The following is a 13,974-nucleotide window of genomic DNA, read 5'->3' on the forward strand; positions in this document are numbered from 1 at the left end:
TTGAGTTGGACGGCTTCTACCTCAACATCATTGCCTCTCCAATGACTCGTGAGTAGTCCACTTCAGACCTACGGGTCCGTAGTTAGTAGCTAGATGGCTTCTTCTCTCTCTTGGATCTTCAATACAAAGTTCTCCATGATCTTCATGGAGATCTATCCGATGTAATCCTGTTTGGCGGTGTGTTTGTCGAGATCCGATGAATTGTGGATTTGGGATCAGATTATCGATGAATTATATTTCAGTCTTTGCTGATTTCTTATTTGCATGATTTGATATCCTTGTAAGTCTCTTCGAGTCTTGGGTTTTGTTTGGCCAACTAGATCTATGATTCTTGCAATGGGAGAAGTGCTTGGTTTTGGGTTCATATCGTGTGGTGACCTTTCCCAGTGACAGAAGGGGCAGCAAGGCACGCATCATGTTGTTGCCATCAAGGGTAACAAGATGGGATTTCATCATAGATTTGAGATTGTCCATCTACATCAGGTCATCTAGATTAAGGCGTTACTCTGTTCTTATGAACTTAATACACTAGATGCATGTTGGATAGCGGTCGACGTGTGGAGTAATAGTAGTAGATGCAGAAAGTATCGGTCTACTTGTTTTGGACGTGGTGCTTGTAGATATAATCATTGCCATAGATAACGTTACGATTTTGCGCGATTCTATCAATTGCTCGACAGTAATTCGTTCACCCACCGTCTACTTGCTTTCATGAGAGAAGCCACTAGTGAACACTACGGCCCCCGAGTCTATTCACAACTATCGTCTCCACTTTCACTTCTACTTTGCTTTGTTTACTTTTTGCTTTCAGTTCAGACTTTGCAAACAATCTATAAGGGATTGACAACCTCTTCATAGCGTTGGGTGCAAGCTCTTTGTGTTTGTGCAGGTACTTGTGACTTGACGCGATCCTCCCACTGGATCGACACCTTGGTTCTCAAACTGAGGGAAATACTTACCGCCGCTGTGCTACATCACCCTTTCCTCTTCAAGGGAAAAACCAACGCAAGCAATTCTCCGTCAACGTGTCAATTTCTGACACTGTTGTTTCAGAAGTAGTAGCGGCCTACCCCTGCCCGCGCCTAGGGGGCTTGTGGGTTTCCTGTTGGCCCTCTGGCTCCCCTCTTTTGCTATAAGGAGGGTTTCGTTCCAGAAAAAATCAAGAGGAGGCTTTCGGGAGGAATTGCTGCCGCCACGAGGCGGAACTTGAGCAGAACGAATCTAGAGCTCCGCAGGGTCGTCCTGCCGGGAAAACTTCCCTCCCTGAGGGGGAAATCATCGCCATCGTCATCACCAACACTCCTCTCATCGGAGGGGACTCATCACCATCAACATCTTCATCAGCACCATCTCATCGCCAAACCCTAGTTCATCTCAGTAGCAACCCACTAGATTCTCATTTTGGGATAAAGCTCGTCTGGCAAGGGCCAACATTGGTACTTTATTTGCTCAACATAATAATTCTATTAATACTGAAAAACATAGGGCGTCATGAACCCTAGGAGTAATTCAACATAATACAGGGAGGGCCAGTGTTGATGGTGCTGGTCGAAAACAGAGCACTGTGCGGGACAACCAAGGGCAACTTGGGTGATTTCTATCAGGCCGCCGTACACGTCGCTTATCCGTCTTGTCCTGAGAACGAGATACGCGGCTCCTATCGGGATCGTCGACATGCCGGGGGGCCTTGCTGGACTTGTTTTACTTTCCTCGAGTGTCTTGTGCGAGGGATGCCAATGATGCTTTGGGTTATCTTGAGGTTGAGGTTTTCCAATAGGAACCCGAGGAGATCACGGGTTTCCCTGTTAGGTTATTCCGTTGCAGCGTGTGGTAGTTTGTGATGGACTAGTTGGAGCACCCGTGCAGGGTTGAATCTTTCCGAAAGCCGTGCCCGTGGTTATGTGGCAACGTGGAAACTTTGTTTAACATCCGGTTGTAGATAACTTGAAGTAAGCTTAATTAAAATATGCCAACTGAGTGTGTAACCGTGACTGTCTCTTTCGTGACCTCCTTTGTGACATCCTCAGCTTTTGCTACAGTGAACATTGTAATTAAGCTACAGTGATGACCATGATCAGAAAACAGATCATTTTGCTAATTAGATATGATCAAGTTGAAATTCAAATATCATTTCAAATTCTAGTTCAAAAGCCACTTTTATTTTATTGTGTTAAAATAAATCCTCAAACAACATACGAAAAATGTTGCACAATTGTTGAAATTCTTAAAACAAATGTTGTTATGGAAAACAACATCACCAAACATATGGTGTGGACCCCACCGTTAATGATAGCACCATTTTACAATTAAAAGTGCTCTCCAATTCCTTTGGATAAATCAAACAGTTTCCAAAAATGCCCAAAGTGTATTTGGCCATGTGGAATATTGCAAAGTATTTTATGGTCCAAGTGGAACATTTTTGCTGAAGAGAATTATTGCAAAAATAATAATATTAATAAATGAAACTATTTTTTTAAAGAAAACAGAAAAAAGGAAAAATCCCCCTCTCCTCCGGCCCAGTCGGCCACCCCAACCGGCCCACCGGCCCACCTCTACCCCTGGGGTATTTAACCCACCCCCAAACCCTAACCCACCACTCCTCCCACCCCGCAGCCCCCATTTCCCCCAGTCCCCCACGAGCCCCCCTCCTTGCTCCATTCCCTCTCCCACTCGATCCAGGAGGGATCGCGCTGGGGAGGCCGAGTCGGCCCTCCTTCGGCCACCTCCGACGCTTTACCTCGCCGGAGCCGCTATGCCATTCGCACCACCGACGCCTCTCCAGCCTCGTCCCCGATGGCTCCACCTCCCCAAGCCTCTGCACCTCTACAACATTGGTGAGCCATGGGGCTCCCACCCCTATCCCCTTCAATCCTCCTCCCCCCACTCGAGCGCCCCTCCCTCTCCCCGGCCGCCGCCCATTGGCTGCATCCACCGTGCCACCCTCATTTCCCCCTGCAGCTCCGCCCGGCTCGCCCATGGCCTCCCCTGACGCTCTAAGCCCTGCCGACTGCGTGATACGTCCATTTTGCATCATGCTTTTATGTTGATATTTATCGCTTTATGGTTTGTTATTACACTTCACGGTACAATACTTATGCCTTTCCTCTCTTATTTTACAAGGTTTACATGAAGAGGGAGAATGTCGGCAGCTCGAATTCTAGTCTGAAAAGGGAACAAGTTTGATATACCTATTCTGCGCAACTCCAAAAGCCGTGAAAATGAACGAGGAATTATTTTGGAATTCATAAAAAATACTGGGCAGAAGAAGTACCAGAGGAGAGCCACCAGGAGGCCACAAGCCTGCTAGGCGCGATCTACCCCCCTGGGCACGCCTATGGGGCTTGTGGGCTCCCTGTTGGCCCTCTGGCTCCCCTCTTTTTCTATAAGGCGGGTTTCTTTCCAGAAAAAATCAAGAGGAGGCTTTCGGGAGCAATCGCCGCCGCCACGAGGAGGAACTTGAGCAGAACCAATCTAGAGCTCCGACAGGGTCGTCCTGCCAGGGAAACTTCCCTCACGGAGGGGTAAATCGTCGCCATCGTCATCACCAACACTCCTCTCATCGGAGGGGACTCATCACCATCAACATCTTCATCAGCACCATCTCATCTCAAAACCCTAGTTCATCTCTTGTAATCAATCTCCGTCTCGCGACTCCGGTTGGTACTTGTAAGGTTGCTAGTAGTGTTAATTACTCTTTGTAGTTGATGCTAGTCGGATTACTCGGTGGAAGATTATATGTTCAGATCCTTGATGCTATTCACTACCTTTCTGGTCATGAATATTATTATTCTTTGTGAGTAGTCACTTTTGTTCCTGAGGACATGGGATAAGTGATGCTATAAGTAGTCATGTGAATTTGGCATTCATTCCATATTTTGATATATTGTATGTTGTTTCTCCTCTAGTGGTGTTATGTGAACATCGACTACATAACGCTTCACCATTATTTGGGCCTAGAGGAAGGCATTGGGAAGTAGTAAGTAGATGATGGGTTGCTAGAGTGACAGAAGCTTAAACCCTAGTTTATGCGTTGTTCGTAAGGGGTTGATTTGGATCCACTAGTTTAATGCTATGGTTAGACTTTGTCTTAATTCTTCTTTCATAGTTGCGGATGCTTGCGAGAGGGGTTAATCATAAGTGGGATGTTTGTCCAAGTAAGGGCGGCACCCAAGCACCGGTCCACCCACATATCAAACTATCAAAGTAGCGAACGCGAATCATATGAACATGATGAAAACTAGCTTGACAGAAATTCCCACGTGTCCTCGGGAGCGCTTTACCTCCGATAAGAGTTTGTCCAGGCTTGTACCTTGCTATAAAATGGATTGGGCCACTTTGCTGCACCTTTGTTACTATTGTTACTTGTTACTTGCTACTTGCTACGAATCATCTTATCACACAACTATCTGTTACCGATAATATCAGTGCTTGCACAAAATACCTTGCTGAAAACCACTTGTTAGATCCTTCTGCTCCTTGTTGGGTTTGACACTCTTACTTATCGAAAGGACTACGATAGATCCCCTACACTTGTGGGTCATCAAGACTCTTTTCTAGCGCTGTTGCTGGGGAGTGAAGCGCCTTTGGTAAGTGGAATTTCGTAAGGAAACATTTATATAGTTTGCTGAAATTTATTGTCAATAGTCACTATGGAAACTAATCCTTTGAGGAGCTTGTTCGGGGTATCTTCACCTCGAATGGAAGCACAAAGAGTTTCTCCTCAACCTGCTGCACCTACTGAAAATATTTGCTATGAATTTCCGTTGGGTATGCTTGAGAAACGGCTGGCTAATCCTTTTACAGGAGATGGAACATCACATCCCGACTTGCATCTAATCTATGTAGATGATGTTTGTGGTTTATTTAAGCTTGCAGCTTTGCCCGAGGATGAGGTCAAAAAGAATGTCTTTCCCTTATCTTTGCGGGATAAAGCATTAACATGGTATCGGTTATGTGATGATACTGGATCATGGAACTACAACCGATTGAAATTGGAATTTCATCAAAGGTTTTATCCTATGCATTTGGTACATCGTGATCGGAATTATATTTATAATTTTTGGCCTAGTGACAGAGAAAGCATCGATCAAGCTTGGGGGAGGCTTAAATCAATGTTATATTCATGCCCCAACCATGAGCTCTCGAGAGAAATTATCATTCAAAACTTTTATACTCGGCTTTCTCATGATAATCGCACCATGCTTGACACTTCTTGTACCGGTTCTTTTATGAAGAGAGATATTGACTTCAAATGGAATTTATTGGAAAGAATTAAACGCAACTCTCAAGATTGGGAGTTTGATGAAGGCAAGGAGTCAGGTATGAATCTCAAGTTTGATTGCGTTAAATCCTGTGTTAAAACAAAAACTTTTTGTGATTTTAGCGCTAAGTATCCAGCAAACTTCATTGTGTGAATCATTTGCTGCTCATATTGATCTCCCTAAAGAGAAGTGGTTTAAATATCACCCTCCCTTAGAAGTCAATGTAGTTAAACCCAATCAAGTTGAAGAGAAAGTCATTGCTTATAATGATCCTATTGTTCCCTGTGCTTACATTGAGAAACAACCTTTCCCTGTTAGGATAAAGGATCATTCTAAAGTTTCAACTGTGATACGTAGGGGCTACATTAGAACACCTACACCCCTGAGCAAGTTAGAGTTGAACCTAGCGTTGCTATTATCAAAGATCTCCTGTACGACAATGCTGATGGCCATGTTATTCACTTCTGTGAAGAAGGTGCTAGAATTGCTAAACCACATGCTAGAGACAAACATAGGCATGTTGTTGGCACGCATGTTATTTCTGTTAAGATAGGAGATCATTGTTATCATGGTTTATGCAATGTGGGTGCTAGTGTTAGTGCAATACCTCAATCTTTATATGATGAAATTAAAGACGAGATTGCACCTGTTGAGATGGAACCTATTGATGTCACTATTCACCTTGCCAATAGAGATACTATCTGCCCTTTGGGAATTGCTAGAGATGTTGAAGTCTTGTTTCGTAAAAGAAGTATCCTGCTGATTTTCTCATTCTTGCTACCACACAAGATAGCTTTGGTCCCATCATATTTGGTAGACCTTTTCTCAATACTGTCAATGCTCATATTTACTGTGAGAAGCAAACCGTCACTGTTGGCTTTGAAGGTGTGTCACATGAGTTCAATTTCTCCAAGTTTGGTAGACAACCTCATGAAAAAGAGTTGTCTAGTAAGGATGAAATTATTGCTCTAGCTTCTATTGATGTGCCTCCTACTGATCCTTTAGAGCAATACTTGCTTGAGCATGAAAAGGATATGCATATGGATGAAAGGAATGAGATAGATAGAGTTATCTTTGAACAACATCATGTCCTTAGGAATAATTTGCATGTTGAACTGCTTGGAGATCCACCCCCAGCAAAGGGTGATCATGTGTTCAAGCTTAAACAGTTGCCTGATACTCTTAAGTATGCTTATCTTGATGAAAAAAGATATATCTTGTTATTATTAGTTCTTGCCTCTCATAACATGAAGAAAAGAAGTTACTAAAAACTCTGAAGAAGCACCGTGCTGCTATTGAATATACTCTTGATGACCTTAAGGGATTAGTCCCACTCTATGCAAGCACAAGATTAAATGCAATCCTGATTCCAAACCAGTTACCGATCATCAACCAAGATTAAATCCTAAGATGAAAGAGGTAGTAAGAAAAGAAATACTAAAGCTCCTGGAAGCAGGTATTATCTATCTTATTGCTCATAGTGATTGGGTAAGTCCGGTGCATTGCGTCCCTAATAAGGGAGGTATTACCGTTGTCCCTAATGATAAGGATGAATTGATCCCACAGAGGATCATTACTGGCTATAGGATGGTGATTGATTTTAGGAAATTGAATAAAGCCACTAGGAAAGATCATTACCCTTTGCCTCTTATCGACGAAATGCTAGAAAGACTCTCTAAACACACACACTTCTCCTTTCTAGATGGTTATTCTGGTTTCTCCCAAATACCTGTTGTGCAATTTGATCAGGAGAAAACCACTTTCACCTTCCCTTTCGGTACCTTTGCTTACAGACATATGCCTTTTGGCTTATGTAATGCACCTGCTACCTTTCAAAGATGTATGATGACTATATTCTTTGACTTTTATGAAAAGATTGTTGAGGTTTTCATGGATGACTTTTCCATTTATGGGTCTTCTTTTGATGATTGCCTCACCAAACTTGATCGAGTCTTGCAGAGATGTAAAGACACCAACCTTGTCTTGAATTGGGAGAAGTGCCACTTTATGGTTAATGAAGGCATCGTCTTAGGACATAAAATTTCTGAAAGAGGTATTGAAGTCGATAAGGCTAAGGTTGATGCGATAGAGAAAATGCCATGCCCTATAGATATCTAAGGTATAATAAGTTTCCTTGGTCATGTTGGTTTCTATAGAAGGTTCATTAAGGACTTTTGTAAGATTTCTAAGCCTCTTACCAATCTCTTGCAAAAGGATATTCCTTTTGTTTTTGATGATGATTGTGAGGAAGCCTTGGAAATACTTAAAAAGGCCTTGATAACTGCGCCTATTGTTCAACCACCTGATTGGAACTTACCTTTTGAAATCATGTGTGATGCTAGTGATTATGATGTTGGCGCTGTTCTAGGACAAAGAGTTGATAAGAAGTTGAATGTTATCCACTATGCTAGTAAAACTCTAGACAGTGCCCAAAGAAACTATGCTACTGATGAAAAGGAATTTTTAGCAGTCGTGTTTGCATGTGAAAAGTTCAGATCTTACATAGTTGATTCGAAAGTCATTATTCACACTGATCTCGCTGCTATTAAGTACCTCATGGAAAAGAAAGATGCCAAACCTAGACTTATCAGATGGGTTCTCTTGCTACAAGAATTTGATTTGCATGTTGTTGATAGGAAGGGTGCTGAGAACCTCGTAGTAGATAACTTGTCTAGGTTGGAGAATGTTCTTGATGACCCACAACCTATTGATGATAGCTTTCCTGATGAGCAATTGAATGTCATCAATGCTTCACGTAGTACACTGTGATATGCTGATTATGCAAATTATATCGTTGCCAAATATATACCACCTAGTTTCACATACCAGCAAAAGAAGAAATTGGTCTTTGATTTGAGACATTACTTTTGAGATGATCCTCACCTTTATAAGGAGTAGATGGTGTTATTAGACGTTGTGTACATGAACATGAACAGGGACAAATCCTACAGAAGTGTCACTCCGAGGCTTACGGAGGACACCATGCGGGAGATAGAACTTCACACAAGGTATTGCAATCAGGTTTCTATTGGCCCACTCTCTTTAAGGATTCCCGTACGTTTTTCTTGTCTTGTGACGAATGTCGAAGGATAGGTAATATCAGTAAACGTGAGGAAATGCCTATGAATTATTCACTTGTCATTGAACCATTTCATGTTTGGGGCTTTGATTATATGAGACCTTTTCCAAAATCCAACGGGTATACTCATATCCTAGTTGTTGTTGATTACGTTACTAAGTGGGTAGAAGCTATCCCAGCTAGTAGTGCTGATCACAACACCTCTATTAGGATGCTTAAAGAAGTTATTTTCCCTAGATTTGGAGTCCCTAGATATTTGATGACTGATGGTGGTTCACATTTCATTCATGGTGCTTTCCGTAAAATGCTTGCTAAGTATGATGTCAACCATAGAACTGCATCTCCCTATCACCCTCAGTCCAGTGGTCAAGTAGAGCTAAGTAATAGAGAGATTAAACTAATTCTGCAAAAGACTGTCAATAGGTCAAGAAAGAATTGGTCTAAGAAGCTCAATGATGCACTGTGGGCTTATAGAACTGCTTATAAGAATCCCATGGGCATGTCTCCGTACAAAATGGTTTACGGAAAAGCATGTCATTTACCTCTTGAGCTAGAGCATAAGGCTTATTGGGCAATCAAAGAGCTCAACTTTGATTTCAAACTTGCTGGTGAGAAGAGGTTATTTGATATTAGCTCACTTGATGAATGGAGAGGTCATGCATATGAAAATGCCAAGTTGTTCAAAGAAAAGGTTAAGATGTGGCATGATAAAAGGATACAAAAACGTGAGTTCAATGTAGGTGATTATGTCTTGCTATATAATTCTCGTTTAAGATTTTTTGCAGGCAAGCTTCTCTCTAAATGGGAAGGTCCTTACATTGTTGAGGAAGTATATCGTTCCGGTGCCACCAAGATCAACAACACGGAAGGTAATTTTCCGAGAGTGGTAAATGGCAAAGGATCAAGCATTATATCTCAGGTACTCCCATAAATGTTGAAAGAAATATTATCAATACCATAACTCCGGAGGAGTACATAAGGGATATTTATCTGCCTATTTCAAACTCCAAAAACGAAGAGGTGTGTGATTCGGTAAGTAAACAGACTCCAAAACTTTTCCAGTAGGAAATTTTCCCCGTTTTGGAATTTTTGGAAAAATAGAAAAATTTAAAGTAGTCCGGAAAGCGCGCGAGGAGGCGACAAGCCTGCCAGGCGCGGGCCACCCCCTCGCCGCGCGTGGGGAGCTTGTGACCACCTCGTGTGCCTCCCGGACTCCGTTTTGTTGCAGAGTACTCCTTATGGTCGGGAAAAAATCATTATATATTCTCCCAAAAGGTCTGACCCTCGTATCACGCAAATTTCCTCTGTTTTTGTTTCGAGCTACTCTGCAGACAGATCTAGATCGCTATGGCGTCACGAAAAGTTCCGAAGGACAAGATCTTCGAGTAGGTCATCAATCCCTACCTCGCGGGAGTGCTGCAACACCCTCAATCTATCGAGATACTTGAGGGGGTGCTGCACATCCATGATGTTGAGGGGGCCAAGAAGACCAGAGGCGTGGAGGCTAGACTTGAAGCAATAGAGCAGCAAGTCTTCAAGTGCCAAGGGATGGTGGAACGCGGACTCAACGCCAACCACATGATGATCACGGAGTTCACCAACAAGCACAAGATCGATGCCAATGACATTGGGAAGCACCTCTCGAGGCTCTATGACAGAATTGATCACCTCCAAGCCCAGATCTATGACCTGCAGAACCAAAATTGTGAGTATGAGTATAGATTTAAATCAATACGATTGGCTGCAGATTTGAGGATTCCGGAGACCCGGTCATCTTTCCATGATGGAGCACCTATGCACTGGAAGAGGGCGGATCAAACCCAGGTTGCAACAACGCCACCACCATCACTTCCAAAGTAAGACAACTAATCACGGGTATGGGCAATCCCCTTGGCTTGTTCCAAGCTTGGGGGAGTTACCCCGGTATCGTATCACCATCACATCTTTTGCCTTTACCTTTTCTTAGTTCGATCCTTTTTGGTTTTATATTTCTCTAGTAGAATAAAGTTCTTAGTGATCTAGGCTTGAGTTTTGCTTTGTGTCACCTCCGATGTATTCGAGTTCGTGAGTCATATAATAAATAGAGTTTTAGTTAAGGGCCTTGCTTCATGCCATGATCAAGAGAATGTTAAAAGAATAAAAAAAATGAAAGATCATGTAATGATGTTATGGGAAGTGATGGCTTCACATATAAAAAGAATGTTGATTGAAACTTGTTGTGGGTGGACAAACGTAGACCTTGGTCATTGTTGCAACTAATACGAAGGGATAAAGAAGGAGAGGTTCACATATAAATATATCATATTTGACACCATCTATGATTGTCAACACTCACTAAACTATTACATGCTTAGAAGTAGATGTTGGACAAGGAAGACAACATAATGAATTATGTCTGCTTGGTTCTGAACAATGATTATATGACTAGAGATCCCTTAGCATGTGACGCTTGCTTCCACCTCATATCAGCCAAAACTTCCACCTTCAACCCAGTTTTTCCATGAGAGTCCACCATACCTACCTATGGATTGAAGAAGATCCCTCAAGTAAGTTGTCATCGGTGCAAGCAATAAGAATTGCTCCCTAAATATGTATGGTCTATTAGTGTGTGGAAAATAAGCTTTGTACGAACTTGTGATGAGGAAGACATAAAAGCGATAGACTGCATAATAAAGTTCTTTATCACAGGAGGCAATATAAAGTAACGTTCCTTCACACTAAGAGGTCACACATCCAAACCTCAAATGCGCATGACAACCTCTGATTCCCTCTGCGAAGGGCCTATCTTGTACCTTTACTTTTCCACCTAAAAGTGTCATGGTGATCGACACCAATTCCTTATTTCGCCTTTATCTTGGCTAACGTCATATGCTATGCAAATATCTATATTCATATGTCAACTTGGAAGTAAGTATTCATGAATTATTATTGTTGACATTACCCTTGAGGTAAATAGTTGGGAGGTGAAACTATAAGCTCATATCTTTCTCTGTGTCCGACTGAAACTTTGATCTCATGAGTACCACATGAGTTGTAGCAATTGTAGAAGACGAAAGGATGATTGAGTATGTGAATTTGCTTTACAAGCTCTTATTTAACTCTTTCCGATGTTATGATAAATTGCAATTGCTTCAATGTATAAAGGCTATTGGTTGTTAATTCTCAATAAGGTTCTTGATCCCTACTTTACTTTGGGAAGGAACTATCACTTTAGCATGAGAGATTATATGATGATATTGCTATTCTGATTATGATCATGATGCTTGCATGTCTGTATTTTGTTTTGTCGACACCTCTCTCTCTAAACATGTGGGCATGTTTATTGATCCCGGTTTCCGCTTGAGGACAAGCGAGGTCTAAGCTTGGGGGAGTTGATACGTCCATTTTGCATCATGCTTTTGTGTTGATATTTATCGCTTTATGGGCTGTTATTACACTTCACGGTACAATACTTATGACCTTTCTCTCTTATTTTACAAGGTTTACGTGAAGAGGGAGAATGATAGTAGCTGGAATTCTGGTCTGAAAAGGGAGCAAGTTTGAGGTACCTATTCTGCGCAACTCCAAAAGCCGTGAAAATCAATGAGGAATTATTTTGGAATTTATAAAAAATACTGGGCGGAAGAAGTACCAGAGGGGAGCCACCAGGAGGCTACAAGCCTGCTAGGCGCGGCTGATACGTCTCCAACGTATCTATATTTTTTGATGGTTTGATGCTATTATCTTATCAAACTTTGGATGCTTTGTATGCCTTTTATATCTTTTTTCGGACTAACTTATTAACTCAGTGCCAAGTGCCAGTTCCTGTTTTTTCCGTGTTTTTGACCCCTTTCAGAGGAGGATTTCAAACGGAGTCCAAATGGAATGAAACTTCCAAAAAGATTTTTTCTGAAACAGAAGACGATCGGGGAACTTGAGAACTAAGGCAGGGGGGCACCAGGGTCCCCACAAGCCCCCTAGCCGCGGCCAGGGGGCCCGCGCCTCCTAGGCTTGTGGGCTCCTTGGGCCACCTCTGCCCTAGGTATTTTGCCTATATATTCCCAATAATTCCAGAAAAAATCAAGAGATCATCGAAAGTACTTTTCTCCCACTGCAAGCTTCTGTCTCCGCAAGATCCCATCTGGGGCATGTTCTGGTGCCCTGCCGGAGGGGGGATTCGGATACGGAGGGCTTATTCATCAACACCATGACCTCTCCGATGATGCGTGAGTAGTTCACCATAGACCTATGGGTCCATAGCTAGTAGCTAGATGGCTTCTTCTCTCTCTTGGATCTTCAATACAAAGTTCTCCATGATCTTCATGGAGATCTATCCGATGTAATCTTCTTTTGCGGTGTGTTTGTCGAGATCCGATGAATTGTGGATTTGTGATCAGATTATCTATGAATCTTATTTCAGTTTCTTCTGATCTCTCTTATGCATGATTTCATATCCTTGTAATTCTCTCCGAGTTGTGGGTTTTGTTTGACCAGCTTGATCTATGATTCTTGCAATGGGAAAAGTGCTTGGTTTTGGGTTCATACCTTGCGGTGACCTCACCCAGTGATAGAAGGGGTAGCGAGGCACGCATCATGTTGTTGCCATCAAGGGTAAAAATATGGGGTTTTCATCATTGGTTTGAGTTTATCCCTCTACATCATGTCATCTTGCTTAAGGCGTTACTCTGTTCATCATGCTGGATAGCGGTCGATGTGTCGAGTAATAGTAGTAGATGCAGAAAGTATCGGTCTACTTGTCTCGGACGTGATGCCTTTATGTATGATCATTGCCTTAGGTATCGTCATGACTTTGCGCGGTTCTATCAATTGCTCGACAGTAATTTGTTCACCCACCGTAATATTTTCTATTTTGAGAGAAGCCTCTAGTGAACACTATGGCCCCCCGGGTCTACTCCACGCCATATTTTCAGCCTTACTCTATTACTTCATTGCACTTTCCGCCTTCAGATCTCACTTTGCAATCAATCTTGAAGGGATTGACAACCCCTTTATAGCGTTGGGTGCAAGCTCTTTTGTGTTTGCGCAGGTACTCTGGACTTGACGAGATTCTCCTACTGGATTGATACCTTGGTTCTCAAACTGAGGGAAATACTTACTGCTCCTGTGCTGCATCACCCTTTCCTCTTCAAGGGAAAAACCAACGTAAACAATTCTCCGTCAACGTGTCAATTTCTGACGCTGTTGTTTCAGAAGTAGTAGCGGCCTACCCCTGCCCGCGCCTAGGGGGCTTGTGGGTTTCCTGTTGGCCCTCTGGCTCCCCTCTTTTGCTATAAGGAGGGTTTCGTTCCAGAAAAAATCAAGAGGAGGCTTTCGGGAGGAATCGCTGCCGCCACGAGGCGGAACTTGAGCAGAACGAATCTAGAGCTCCGGCAGGGTCGTCCTGCCGGGAAAACTTCCCTCCCTGAGGGGGAAATCGTCGCCATCGTCATCACCAACACTCCTCTCATCGGAGGGGACTCATCACCATCAACATCTTCATCAGCACCATCTCATCGCCAAACCCTAGTTCATCTCTTGTAACCAATCTCCGTCTCACGACTCCGATTGGTACTTGTAAGGTTGCTAGTAGTGTTAATTACTCTTTGTAGTTGATGCTAGTTGGATTACTCGGTGGAAGATTATATGTTCAGATCC

This window comes from Hordeum vulgare, chromosome 1H, assembly GCF_904849725.1.
Source record: "Hordeum vulgare subsp. vulgare chromosome 1H, MorexV3_pseudomolecules_assembly, whole genome shotgun sequence".
NCBI classification, from domain to species: domain Eukaryota; kingdom Viridiplantae; phylum Streptophyta; class Magnoliopsida; order Poales; family Poaceae; genus Hordeum; species Hordeum vulgare.